Consider the following 13,427-nt stretch of genomic DNA (forward strand, 5'->3'; position numbering starts at 1 on the left):
GTCTGCATCTGTGCGTATGTCTGCCTTCAATCTATCTATGTCTTTGTCTATCTACCCGTCTGCTTGCATGCATGAGCGCGTCAAATACTGAGGCCATAACAACAAGCGACACGAAAATTCACAAAAAATATAAGACACGCTTATCAAATTCACTTCAAATAATCGATAGCTTTGACACTTCTGTGAAATCGAAATGAAATGGTAAATCGACCTTAACATTTCCTACGATATTCAGAGTATCTTCAAGTCGAAATGATTTCAATTTCTTATTTTTACTTTCTACTTTTTTATACTCAAATGACAATTGACCAGCTAAGCCAAGTAATCCTCTAAACAAGCAAACACTTTCATAACTCTTAGTTAATTTGAAGTAATTCATAAATTCCGCACCCACACCCCACACACCCACACACACACACTTGGCAATTGACAAACCAATTGACAAGTCACTTAATTGTGGCTTTAACCGCAAAACATGTTGCCCTTCGCATGGGGCAAGCGTGCGACCAGAGCTTTTTTGGGGTAGAGGTGGGGGGGTGCAACTGCCAAATGGGGTTCAGGATTAAGGGTTGTAAAATGCAAGCCAACTCCCCCAAATTCCCACACAGACATGCAGATTATTTAAATCTGTTTCCTTATTTTTGTTTTGTTTTGGCATTTTTGTTCAACCGCAAACAGATAAAAGCAATTTACACCCAAATAACCCTTTCTGTTGCACAGTGTAGCTTCAATTAGCTGTGGTTAGTATTATAATTATCCATATAAATGTATATATATGCATCTCTGCATCTGCATTCGCATTCGCATTGATTGACAAACAATTAAATTATGCTTTTGGCCAAGCATGCTGACATTTGCTTACGCAAATGCCTTCGGTTGCAATGTAAACTGTGTTTAACCCAAATTAGGGTGGCTCAGCATGTTGTTGGGGTGTCTGTGCTCGGAGCTTGTGTTGTGCTTTGGCCATTGCTTTCCCATTGCCACATGTATGCTAATTTCGCAGCCAGGACAAAACGTATGAGATTTTTGGCTTTGTCCTACCATTTGACAATGGACATTCTTTTTGGCCATTCGACCGTTCGGCCGTTCGGTCGCTCGACCGTTTGGTTGGCCAACAGAGACAAGTTATTTGTTGTACGGATATTTCAGTGCTGTGCTATGTTGTACTGTGTGTGTTCAGGGTATTCTCTCTCTCTCTCTCTCTCTGTATGGGTGTTGTGTGTGTGTGTGTGTGTGAAAATGTTCCACCACGCACATTATTTTCATATGTCTGACTGTCTGTCATTGGGAATGAATCTGCGGCTGTTATGCGCCCCATTTGAATGCGAAGCTGCCGCAGCTTCTCTGGTTTTGTCTGCTGTGGCTTTTATGCGAAATTGCTTTTTTCGGCATTCAGCTTTTGGCAGTTTATTGTCAACCATTATTGTGTTTTGTTTGCCAGAGGGGCGTCTGTAAAGTCAGCCGCAGTGCTCGCTAACTCCATTGTGACCCAACATAATCGGCTAAACAGTGCAATGGAGTTGCACATTTTCGTACTTATCTTATTAACACAGACTCCATAAAGCAGCCGATCAAATCTATGATTCACATGGCTATAAATAGTTGTTCGTTCTTAGCCTTATAACAGCTGTGCTAAATTCCTATGGCGAATTTCATTTACTGAAGTCCCTTAATAAACTGAAGTAAGCTTAAACATGCACTTTAAGTATTTTAAAGTTAATTAGAAACTGAAATGATAATCTAAACATTTTCCTAAAATATTACCAACCACATGCAAATTACATTTCGACAATTTGAATCATGAATTTACTTACATGCCAAAGCCAAAGCTGACAATTCTCTGACAAGTCAATTATGGTGATTAAATTTTTGCTTAAACAACCTGAACAGCGCTCGACAGGTGAGAGTGCCTAAGCTGAAAATGAACAGACATTTGAGTCGCCAACTGGGACGAGTTAGTAGCAAAATACCAAAACTCGGTCAAGAGAAGCAGCAGAGTATTTGTAACACCTGAACGACTCGACATGCGGTTGCACTTGCAATGCATCATTTCGCATTTCGCATTTAGCATTATGGCCTTTGGCCCAGCCTAGGAGGAAATTGAGAATATCGATGTAAAAAGTGGCAGAGCTGCATCCAAGAGTTGTGTAAGTGCAAAGTGCATAAATTGAATTGAGATGAAGGCATCAAAGGCAACTGAAATTAAAATCAGGCACAAAGCATGAAAACTTTGCTGCAAATGCTGAAGAGAGAGCGCTCTGTTGGCCGCATTAACCACATGCCCTCACTCCCTCACACACGTACGCACACACACACACATTCAAATGCCCCCAGGCTGGCCTGGATGGGCGTTTGATGAACACAGCTGTTATGCATATGCCCCACTCAATTGAACTGTAACCAAAAGTAAAGCAGGTCATATGGAAATTCTTTTCTCACTCGATTTGCTACCACAATTTCTCATTTCTTTTGCATGTTTTTAGCCCTACAAATTCGATTTTAACAAAAACACTGCAATCTCTAACATCAGATGCAAATGCAATCGCTATAAAAGAGATTAGCTTCAGATCTTTAAGACTAAACTCACAAATGAGATCTCGGACACTGCGAGGCATTGTAATATATTAATTTTGTTTAACTCAAAAGTTAGCATGATGATAAGAGAAGCTTTTCAGATTCTCTTGCAGATAGTAAATATTTAAAGAGTAGTATTTTTAAGTGATGCTGCATATATATTTCAATTCAGTTAACATCTGACAACTGTAATTGCACTCCAAGCATTATGAATGTTCTGTTAAAAGTCAGCATGTGAAAGCAACTCAAAAGATCAAAGCTATGGCCATAGATATATGGCTATAATCAGGCACTCAAGGCGAGCACAACTCAAAGAGATACCGACATATCTTTAAAATATATGTATTTATAATGCAAGTATGTATGTATGTATATATATATATATACATATATGTACAGAAAATGCCGCAACTTCAAAAGAGCGCCAGCAGCAACTGAACTCAACTAGCTGCTGCTTCTTTAATGCTGGCCACGAGGCTGATTTATTTAAGTATTAATTTTTTTTATATTTTCAAATTTTTGGTTGCTTTCAAGTTACACAATTCAATCAAATCAGAAACAGCGCTGACCTCTCGGATTGCCATATATATATTATGGTATATAGTCTATATATATAAACAAACAAATACATGTATTTATATATATATATGAAATCTTGAGTTATCTGCGGTTTCATTTGCATGTTCATTGACATTGAAATGCGTTTCATGGTCCGTTCACTTCTTCAGTCATTTAATTGTTCGTCTGCGCTTCAAGCGCATCAAATTTTATTCAAATAAAAAAAAAAAGCTGGGCAACAGCAAGCAGCCAAGACATATATATATATATATATATATATATATATCAAATATCTGTATATATAGAGTGAGAGGGAGAGACATCTCAAGGGGCAAACTATTTCAGCACTTCAACTGCCAAAAATAACTCAACATTGAATTTGTTAACCTTGAATTACTTAAACATTTTTGCGTGGTGTTATTTATTTATGCTTCCAATTGAATGTCAATGCTGAAGCGGAAGCTGTCTCTTATAAATTGAGTGCTATTATATTTCTACTTGTTCGCGAAGACACGATTATCGCAATGGCTTGTAGTCTAACCTGAAAATAATTGTCATTAATTATGCTTAGTTAATTTTAGGCGGAATTAATTAGAGCATAGTTCACCTGAAGTAAGTGTAGGAGAATAAGTACTTTATACACATATATATTTTTAAATACTACATACATATGCTAAAACTTTTGCTTTAAATTTTCTTCTTGCACACACAAATTTATTTAATTATTTATGCACAAAATTATATAGAAATTATATTTTTAGCTTTTTAAATGGGTCAATGAAGCGGAAATGCCTCGAGGTAAATTTAAAAAAAATAACTGCAAGAAAAACTTAAGTTTTTCTCTATAATTTGTATGAATTTTTTTCCCATAGCATTAATTTTTTACCTTATTAAAATTTCGCTGCTCTTGGAGGTTTTCTCATTTATTTAATGAGCTGTGTTTTCTACTCTCACGACTTGCCTTTTTAAACTTAAGTTGGCAGCCCTTTGGGCACTCGTTTTCTTAATCAGCAATTTGTTTATTATTTATGTACATATAATTTTTTATTATTATTAATAATTCATTTGCTTTTCAGTTTGCCTTGATGCTTATCTTATGTAAAAACAATAACAATAACTTGGAAATCTGTGCCCTTATAGCTGAACCGACTGTTAGAAGCGGCTAAATACAACTAAGTAGTACTGCGAATCTGTAGTGAAAGCCCCTCTGCAAAATATAAAAGTAAATAATACGGGTGCATTGTAATTAATGTTCTGAAATTTCTGATTATCAATTGCATATAATGAGAGTTCCGATGAAAACGTTGCGAGCCCTGTGAACTGTGTTACATAACCGCCAATTAAAAAAGTCCCCCCAATCAAATACTATATACCTAAATGAATTGTAGTCAATAAACACGAGAAAAAGTAATTGCAGCAACAGCTGCTTCAGCAGGCTGAGCTCTACAGTCGAGTCGAGGCACACATATCGAGTGTAATATATGTTTATTTAGACAGTTAGTTAACCGCCCGTTGCGCAACCAACTATCTAGCATCTTATCGGGCGGGACAATTAAAATAAATTCTATCTTAGCTGATAAGCAAACTGGGAAGTGTTTTTTATGCACAGCTGTGGAAAATTTAATCTTTATTTTGGTTTAATTAAGTATTTTTTAATATGCCAGTAAAGCTATCTGATTTGCATTTACTATCCATAAGAAAAGTCTTAAGCTAAATTTCAATGATTTTACTTGATAAACCTAAACTCAAATATTAACATTCCCATCAAATGACGAACATTTGTAACTCAATCAACGTTGGCATGATCCACATTTCTTTACGCTCCAGTCGCACTTGAAAACAACATCATAATTTCCTACAATTTCTTTGCAGATAAGTGGAACAACAAGCTTATAAGGTTGCTGAACTTTGCGGTGTATAGGGAATGGTGTAATCAGAGTGCAATTAACAAATCCACGAGATGAGATAAACAACATGAAAAATGCATGAAAATACATCCATATAAACGAAGCGCCGTTGACCAAACACATTAGCGCGTCGCTAATGAAGAGCACAAATTGGTAGAGTACTGATTTAGCTGGCTGACAAACCAACCAACAAAAAGTATCTCACAGATACAAACACACACATACACACGAACACACTCACAGACAGTAGATAGTTATGTACAGCCAATCAGTTTGCGAAATAATTTTTCAATTTACGCACAAATGGCATGCTAATGAGCCATATTAAATGTTAGATTTATGGCATCATTCCCAAAAGACTGTGACAAATTTAGAGCAAACTAATGAAGAGCCGCTAAGTGCTGCCCGTTGTGCGGAGTTTGCGGGGGCAACAGCCTGAACTGGAGCAAAACAATTAACAGGTGCGATGATTCTCAATTACAGTTAGATGCACTCGATTGAATGCTAATCGAAAATATTTCCTAATAATATATTTGCACTTAGAGAGTATCTTAGCGCGTGAGCATGACTTGGGAAGCACATGATGGTGGATAGAGTGACTCGTTTATAAAAATCGTAAAATATCCAAATGAACCCTAAATAAAACTCCTACATAAATCTCATATATATTCAATATATGTATATGTAAGTGACCTAAAATGCATTTTATAAAATTAGAAAATCCACTAATCCAAACTTAAGAACAATAAACTTTGAAATGCCGCATATAGAAATCAGATAAAGCTAGAATATATATTATTTGTTAGGGTATTTAAATTTTCACACATCAACGTCAGCTTTTTCAGCTGCTAAACAAAAATGTTATAGGACTTGAGTTTATTTATTTTTATATTTGCTTATAATTGCCGCGGGGAAATTATCATTATGCAGCTAAGTAGCATTGAGCGTGACCAAAGTCGGGTACTCGCATCTCTGATATATCCACCTATATAGAAAATTACAGTTACGACACTTTTACCGTGGTACACACGCTGACTAGACTGTAATTCATTGGAACATGCTAATAGACCTATTTCCTATATTGCTCTCCAGATCTCGTGATTGCCATATATAAAATGGCAGCACAAATATTTTGCATGTACATGCGAAATGACCCGCATTTGATAAGCCAGAATTCTAGCGTATTGGCATGAATCGTTCTGATTGTTACTAGTTGAGAGCATGTGAGTTGAGAGTGTGTGACGATGAGTTATACTTAGAACCATTTTATTATTATTATATATATTTTTTTTTCTTGGAACCACATGATTGAAACTTTAAAAAAAAAAAAAAATAAATAAATAAATAAAATTAAATGCACAAATATAATATTTGGAATTTATAATCTCTCAGAATTTTTTAATTGTTGCTCGTTTCTTAGCTTGGACTTATTCAAGAACATAATATATATGTATACTATAACACAAGGTTCTTTATAACGTTTTCACAAACTTTACACGCTGCGTTTTTTGTCTGCTGCTGTGCAACAAAAATTCTTAGTAATTTCGGGAACTATTTTTTGCAAAGTTTCCCTTACACTTTCAGAACATATTTTTTAGCATTATGTTTTGCCTTTGCCTTCTGACTTTATGCACTTAACTTATCTCTGCTTTTTGTTAAGAATTTCAAAAATATTTCTTTTCATTTCGTGTTTTAAATCTGAAAGTGTTTTGACTAAGATTTTTCCGTATCTTTGCCGCATTTGTCAGTTCTTGGCGTTAATATAATTAATTATATCATTCCATTTACCATTTGCCCGGCTTTCAGCTCGTTCTTAAAGCGACTTACCTGCAAAAAAATAAATAAAAATATTTAAAATTAATTATTGCTGTGATTGATAATATGTTAGTATCAAAAGTCGAATAAATGCATTAATTTAATAATTGTAATTAATTATGCAAGCAATGAAAGGTCTTAATGGACATCATTGCATAAAATGCTTGAGTTCTACATTAATTGAAACAACAGAGTAACCCATATAATATATTACATATATACAATTACATATATACGACACATTTACTCAACTACTGTCGAGTGGTGCAGCATAGTCAACTTATGTGTTGCTGGTGTGCACCACCATGAGCTAGGCATCTGTCAGAGAACATTCGCTCAATGTATTGAAATAAACCATCTCTCGGCTCTCCCTCTCTCTGTCTCTCTGTCTCTCTCTCCCTTTTTCTTTCAGCCGCAAAATGGAAATGCAAATGACAGACCGTAGAAGCAAGTGCATCTCGTGGCACATTAGTTAAGCTAATGTAGAGTTTCTTGCGAATTAGATAACTCGACTCGGATATACCGTATATCTACAGGAAGAGAAGAGCTATAACACAACTGTCCGTACGAAAGAATAGAAGAGTATGTATTAAATATGAAGAATAAGCATATGAGTAAGCAAAGGCAAATCTCATGAGTCTTGAGAATAAGGTAATCTGGCATCCAAAGATTTAAATAAATTTAAGCTGAAAATAGTACAATATTTTTTATATTTTCAGAAATGTCATTTTCTATTATATTGTTTTTATTTCATTTACATTTATTATTGTCATTATTTGCTGTACTTTTTGTAGGCTATTTATTTTTAGTTGACTCTAGCTTTCTCAATATCTTTTAAGTAAATAAATAAAAATATCATATTTGTCTCACACTAAATCTTGCTTTACTTTCATTAGCTTGCCACAAGCCAAATATACCCTTTGTTTGAAAGATTATGAATAACTGGAATATTAGGGCATATGACGAGCTCTTATAGGTACACTTAGAGAAATAAAGAGTATAATTTAAATAGAAACAAAGATATTAAAAAGACATATAAAATAGCATATACATGTTATAAGAGTGCAATTCAAATTATATTTAAATAAAATTGCAAAACACAAAATTGCAAAACACAATATTAATTAATTATTTAAAACTAATGCTTGATTAACGAAACAATTAGGTTAGTAGGGTTCCCTTGTTAGTTGCAGTTTCAGTTCACTTTAAGTTGCTCATGAGTTTACAGACCAATTTCAATTAGCTAGAGTAAAGAGTACTCCTAGACGGCTCTATACACATATAGTAGTACTTACATACATATATTCATATATATAGATATACGTATATATGTATATTTACATATATGTATTTGCTGTGTTGTGTCTGCCAGCGCAAGTTAATTACGCAATTGACTTAACAAGCCATCGCATAATGGCAACAGCAACAACAATAATTACAACAACAACAACTTTCTGTCGGCTCCTAGTGTCATTTGCCATTTGCTGTTTGCCATTTGCCATTAGCCTTTTTGCCCATTTGGCCAACAAGGCTCGAACGACATATATGACCAACATTCTAATTATGCAGATTTGAGGCGCACTTTAAGTAGACTTTTCGTGTTTTGGCCAACAATCCACTGCAATTGTCGAGAGTGCCGGACTCAGAGTTGCCCTAGGGAGGATTTACAGATTTCCAGGCAATAACTATTATTCCTTGGAAATATCTATTAATATGCTATTCCTATATGTCGATAACTAATGCTCTTGATCTAAAATTTCCAAGGACTCTTAGAAATCTCTCTTCACTTGTGCTCTTGTTACCTGCATTTACATTTATCCATAATACCCATTAAACTAACTCTCAAGGAGTGTTAAAAACTTAAGTACAAATTAGCCAAAAAGCTGCTAACAGCTGGGCTAACACCTTTCTATAAAGAGCCGGCATGTTGGCTTTGCGGATGGGCTTTGGTGTGGTTTGTGTGCCCGCCCTGTTTTCGTATTGTCCTACACTTTATGCTCATTTACATTTAAATGAAATTCCCTAGCTGGAATTTATTTCACGTATTTTTCTTTTACTTTTTTGTTTTATTATTAATTTATTTGCTTGGAATTTAATTAGTTTTAATGTTTGTTCTCTTGCATTTCGTTGCCAATTTTGTTTTGTTTTGCTTCTCCGTCTGGTGCGCTATCGCTCATTTTGTCTCTTATCATGATTCATGCAATTTACGCATAGTCTTCCTCTTCTTTTAATTTTTATTGTGCAACTTGTGGATGCTATTTTTTAAATTGCTGTACTTTTTATCATGTTGCCGTTGCCTTTTTATCGCTGTGCAGCAATTAGCGTAATTATATTTAAGTTGCATAAGCGCATGCAAAAAGTTTTTGAGGTACGTAATAAATTTAATAACTTTATGTATAATTCGTAGAGAGAGAACGAGGTATAAAATGACATTTGCCGTGGACAATTTTAATTTAAGAATTAGTCAAATAATATATGAAAGCTTTTAAGTATTCAAAGCAAAGATTTTATATATGCTTTTATAACGACTGAATTCCATTAAGCTGTAAATATATAATAAGGCAATTTAAAAATTTATGTGGAAATGATTCCAGCTGCACGCAATAAATAATATATGTATGTGATAGAAATGTCATTAAGATTTAAATGTTATTATTCAACTTTACTTCACAAAGCTTATCAATTGACTGACGGTTTCTAGGTCTATTTTAAAAGCAATTCATTTGTCTTATCGGCAACCATGTATGTAGTTCCGTATGTATTTGTATGAATCACATAATCACAGTCTTCACAAAAAACTGGGAGCAACAACAAATACGTATATACATAAGTTGCCTTATTAATTTTACGATAGGAATTTGATTAAAAATTAAATAAAAGAAATACCAAAATCATAAACAAGCATCGGTGGTTCAGTGGTAGAATGCTCGCCTGCCACGCGGGCGGCCCGGGTTCGATTCCCGGCCGATGCAAGTTAGTATTTTTATATTAAGTATAAAATTACTGATGCATATCAGTATTTTTATATTAAGTAAAAAATTACTGTTACTGTTAATTACTGTTATTTTATATTTTCATGTTCTATAATATGAAAATGCCTTCAACATGAACATGAATTTACAGAGTTGTACATGTCTATGGTATATATAAAAGTATAATATATAAATTATACACCTGCATAAATATATATTTATACATGTTTTATTGGCTGTTAAATATGTATATATTTAAATAACGAGAAAATATTTCTCATATAATGTAGTATTGATAATAAAAAAACGAGCATTTTACATTTTTAAATGCCACAAATAGATGTATGAAAGTAAAATATTTTGGCAAATGCAACCGCAAGCCGTAAGTGGAGGGATACAAAACTTTTTAGCCAAATATGATTTGTAGCAAAATTTATATAAAATATGGAATTATGTTGTGGTTTTGCCAAAAAGCGTCCTCACCGCACAAAAAGGCAGACACAGAGGGCAAATGGACTAACATGATGTGGGATCCCGTTGTAATCCATTAAGGAGTCTATTACACAGTTCTAATTTGCGGTCGTGTTAAGGTGGTAAACTTTTTGGGAAATCGACCAATGAACTGATTTCATAGCTGCCCATAAATAAACACATATAGTAATCAAATGAGAACATAGCTAGTTGAAATCGAAAGCAACAGAATATAAAGCATGCAATAATTTAACGACTGATTTATACTCTAATGAAATGCCTACAACAATAATAATAATTATATTGATACTAGTAATGATATTTGCAAGAATATGGTAATGCGCACGCTAATGCTAATGCTAAAGGCAACCGATATGTCAATGGTACAATGGTAATGTTAATGCTAATGCTAATACTAATGCTTATGCTAATGTTAATGCTAATGCCAATGCCAATACCAATGCCAATGCTAATACTTAGGCTAATCCTAATGCTTATCCTAATGCTAATGCTAAGGATAATGCTAATCCTTATTCTAATATTAAAGTTGCTAATAATAATGATTATAAAGGCAAATTTTTAATTGATTCTAAGCTACACACCGCAAATATACCCCATTCGCCAATTGGTGAACAGGGTGTAAAAAGTAACGAGTCAAGTACTTATTGTTATTATTATGTTTCGCATTATTGTTATTCTAGCTATCGTTGGCTTATCGCTAGCTTCACTATAATTGCTTTTGGTCTGCTGACTCGCCCAAAAACTCTAACAGCATGTTACCCATTCCGGCACAAGCCCCAGACAACAGACAACAGGCCACTGTATCCCCACCCCACCCTCTCGACTCCATGGAAAGAGCCCCAGCACGATAGCCAGTTATGAATTCTAACGCATGTGGGAATCATTATACAGTTGCAGTCTCCAAAAAGAAAAGGAGAAGAGAAACGTCCCAAGGGTAAAATTAATTTCACGTTGTCAACAGTATTTTTGCATATACCGAAACAGATACGAGAAGAAGGGTGTGTCTATCTGCATGTGTGTACTTTTTGATCCCATGCAATGGGGCTGTAACTTTTAATTAGAAACTCTGGCTAAGGTCTCTGGGCGCTGTCGCTCTGTCCTGCTCAAATTGTAGCTCAACGTTTTGTTAATTTGTGTATTCGTTAGTTTTGTTGGTGTTTTGCTGGTCATTATACAATTTAAACTAATAGTTTATGTGGTCCAAGAACACATGGCTAATGGGTTAAGTGTGTGTGTGCTTCAAGACGTTTTAAGTGTGTCCCCCAAAAGATTGTGGCATTCCCATTCACAATAAAAGCTGCCACTTTTCTACATTCGACGTGTGTTTAGTATATCCTTTACCTTAAGGACGAATTTTTAATGTTTCTACTAGGTTGTTTATTGATTGCATTAGTAGACCTTTCGTAAAGTTAGATCAAAGGTTTCACAGTTCCATAAACTTTTAATTGTCGAAATATAAGTTCGTAATAAAGTTCGTAATTTCAGAGTATTATATCCTTGTTTACCTTGTTTAATATTAGAAACTTAGATTTACTAAACCTTAAAATGTTAACAGAGGTGAAACAAAACAACAAGATATTTGAAAGTCAAAACAAAGTTCGAAACAGACTAAAAGTTTATCTACAAGCACTAACAAAGCATCGGTGGTTCAGTGGTAGAATGCTCGCCTGCCACGCGGGCGGCCCGGGTTCGATTCCCGGCCGATGCAAAACAGTTTTTTTGTTTATTTTACATTTATTAATTCATAAGATATGAAGTTTCCCAATAAATATGAAAAAATACATTTATAGAAGCTATGAAATAATTTCATTCATAATTTAATCAAAATTAATTACAATTGTATTGCCTCTGAGGTTTTTAGCACTCGAGTACATGTGGTTAGCAGCATGACAAGTAGAATTGGTAAGACATATTTCAAAGTGGCCAGCAAGAGTCATAAATATACCAACTATCTGAATAAGCTCACATTGCATATGGCCATAAATCTTAGGGTACATTCAACTAAGCCACAAAAAAGAGGCCCTACAAAATAACGTCCAAACCAATCAAAAAGCTATGCTAACAACTTCCGCGTGCCACACAAACAAAAAAAAAAAAACAAAACCAAAAAAAAGAAAACTGAGAAAAAAATAACGAAAATGAAAAGCTTGTGCCGCATGGCCCTGACCATAAACTAGACTATGAATTTCAATGCAGCCGTCGCCGCAGCAGCCGCGACGACTAAAAATGTGCAACACACAGTGCCACAAAGTGTGGCAGGCAGTTGGTACGGCCTTTAAAATTGGCCGCTTTAATTACAAAAACTTTTTCGCTGCGCTTCGTGTGCCACTTGCAAAGGACAGTCCAAACGGATATATCTGTCCATAGTACATATATAAATTGAGCTGAAATATCAACAAGCAGCAGGACGAGCAAAATAGGCAGCAAAAGTTTCTGTTGATTTCAGCATTCGATGGTGTCTGGCGAAATGTTGTTCATCTTTTGAGCAAAATCACTTTTCGAATTTCGAAGCTGGGCACATCAAACAATCATTAGCATCAAGTGCAGACGGAAAAGTTTGCGATATTTTTGAACACTGGACGCAAAAGATTTGAGCGTGACACAGAATAGAATTAAATAAATATAGTCGAACTGTATGATAGAAAAAATACTCTATTATAATATTTAATGTAGCTCAGACGATGTTTATCATACAGCTTGCAATGCCTTTATGTAGTGGGTAAATAAATACTTGCTAATGAAATGAGATTTTATGTTGATTTAATTTCAGTTAATTTTATATTGATGCATATAAGACGAGGTATTGGAACTAATCTCAATTTAATTTTAATAACCTCTTCTTTAAATCTGCCATATATAGGGTATACAACTAGCTAGTCAAATTTTCGTTGAAACAAAATATCGATTGCTGTCTGGTCGCAGTAGACCTAAGAGAGAAACTTTATCTCTGCTCTGCTTTGCTCTCTTCCTCTCTCTGTCTCACTCCCTCCCACTCTCGGCTTAAAGCTTTTGTCACATTTTCGTTTGCCTTTTCAGCAACTTTAATGAGGCACTCTTAATTAATCTTAAGCTGTAGCTGCACTTTGAAATGGGTTTGCTCTAATGCGCA

At 34.7% G+C, this 13,427-nt stretch overlaps 1 protein-coding gene and 2 non-coding genes across 7 annotated transcripts in view; 2 read left to right on the forward strand and 1 right to left on the reverse strand.

Moving 5' to 3' along the window:
- Positions 1-13,427, reverse strand: part of LOC6574314 (furin-like protease 1) — a 173,644-nt gene that overhangs the window by 115,568 nt on the left and 44,649 nt on the right. The window lies entirely within an intron of this gene.
- Positions 9,756-9,826, forward strand: Trnag-gcc. The gene has a single exon. It is a non-coding gene; the product is annotated as a tRNA-Gly (tRNA).
- Trnag-gcc lies at positions 11,956-12,026 on the forward strand. Its single transcript has one exon. It is a non-coding gene; the product is annotated as a tRNA-Gly (tRNA).

The sequence above is a fragment of the Drosophila mojavensis genome, unplaced genomic scaffold, assembly GCF_018153725.1.
Source record: "Drosophila mojavensis isolate 15081-1352.22 unplaced genomic scaffold, ASM1815372v1 contig_277, whole genome shotgun sequence".
Taxonomy (NCBI): Eukaryota; Metazoa; Arthropoda; class Insecta; order Diptera; family Drosophilidae; genus Drosophila; species Drosophila mojavensis.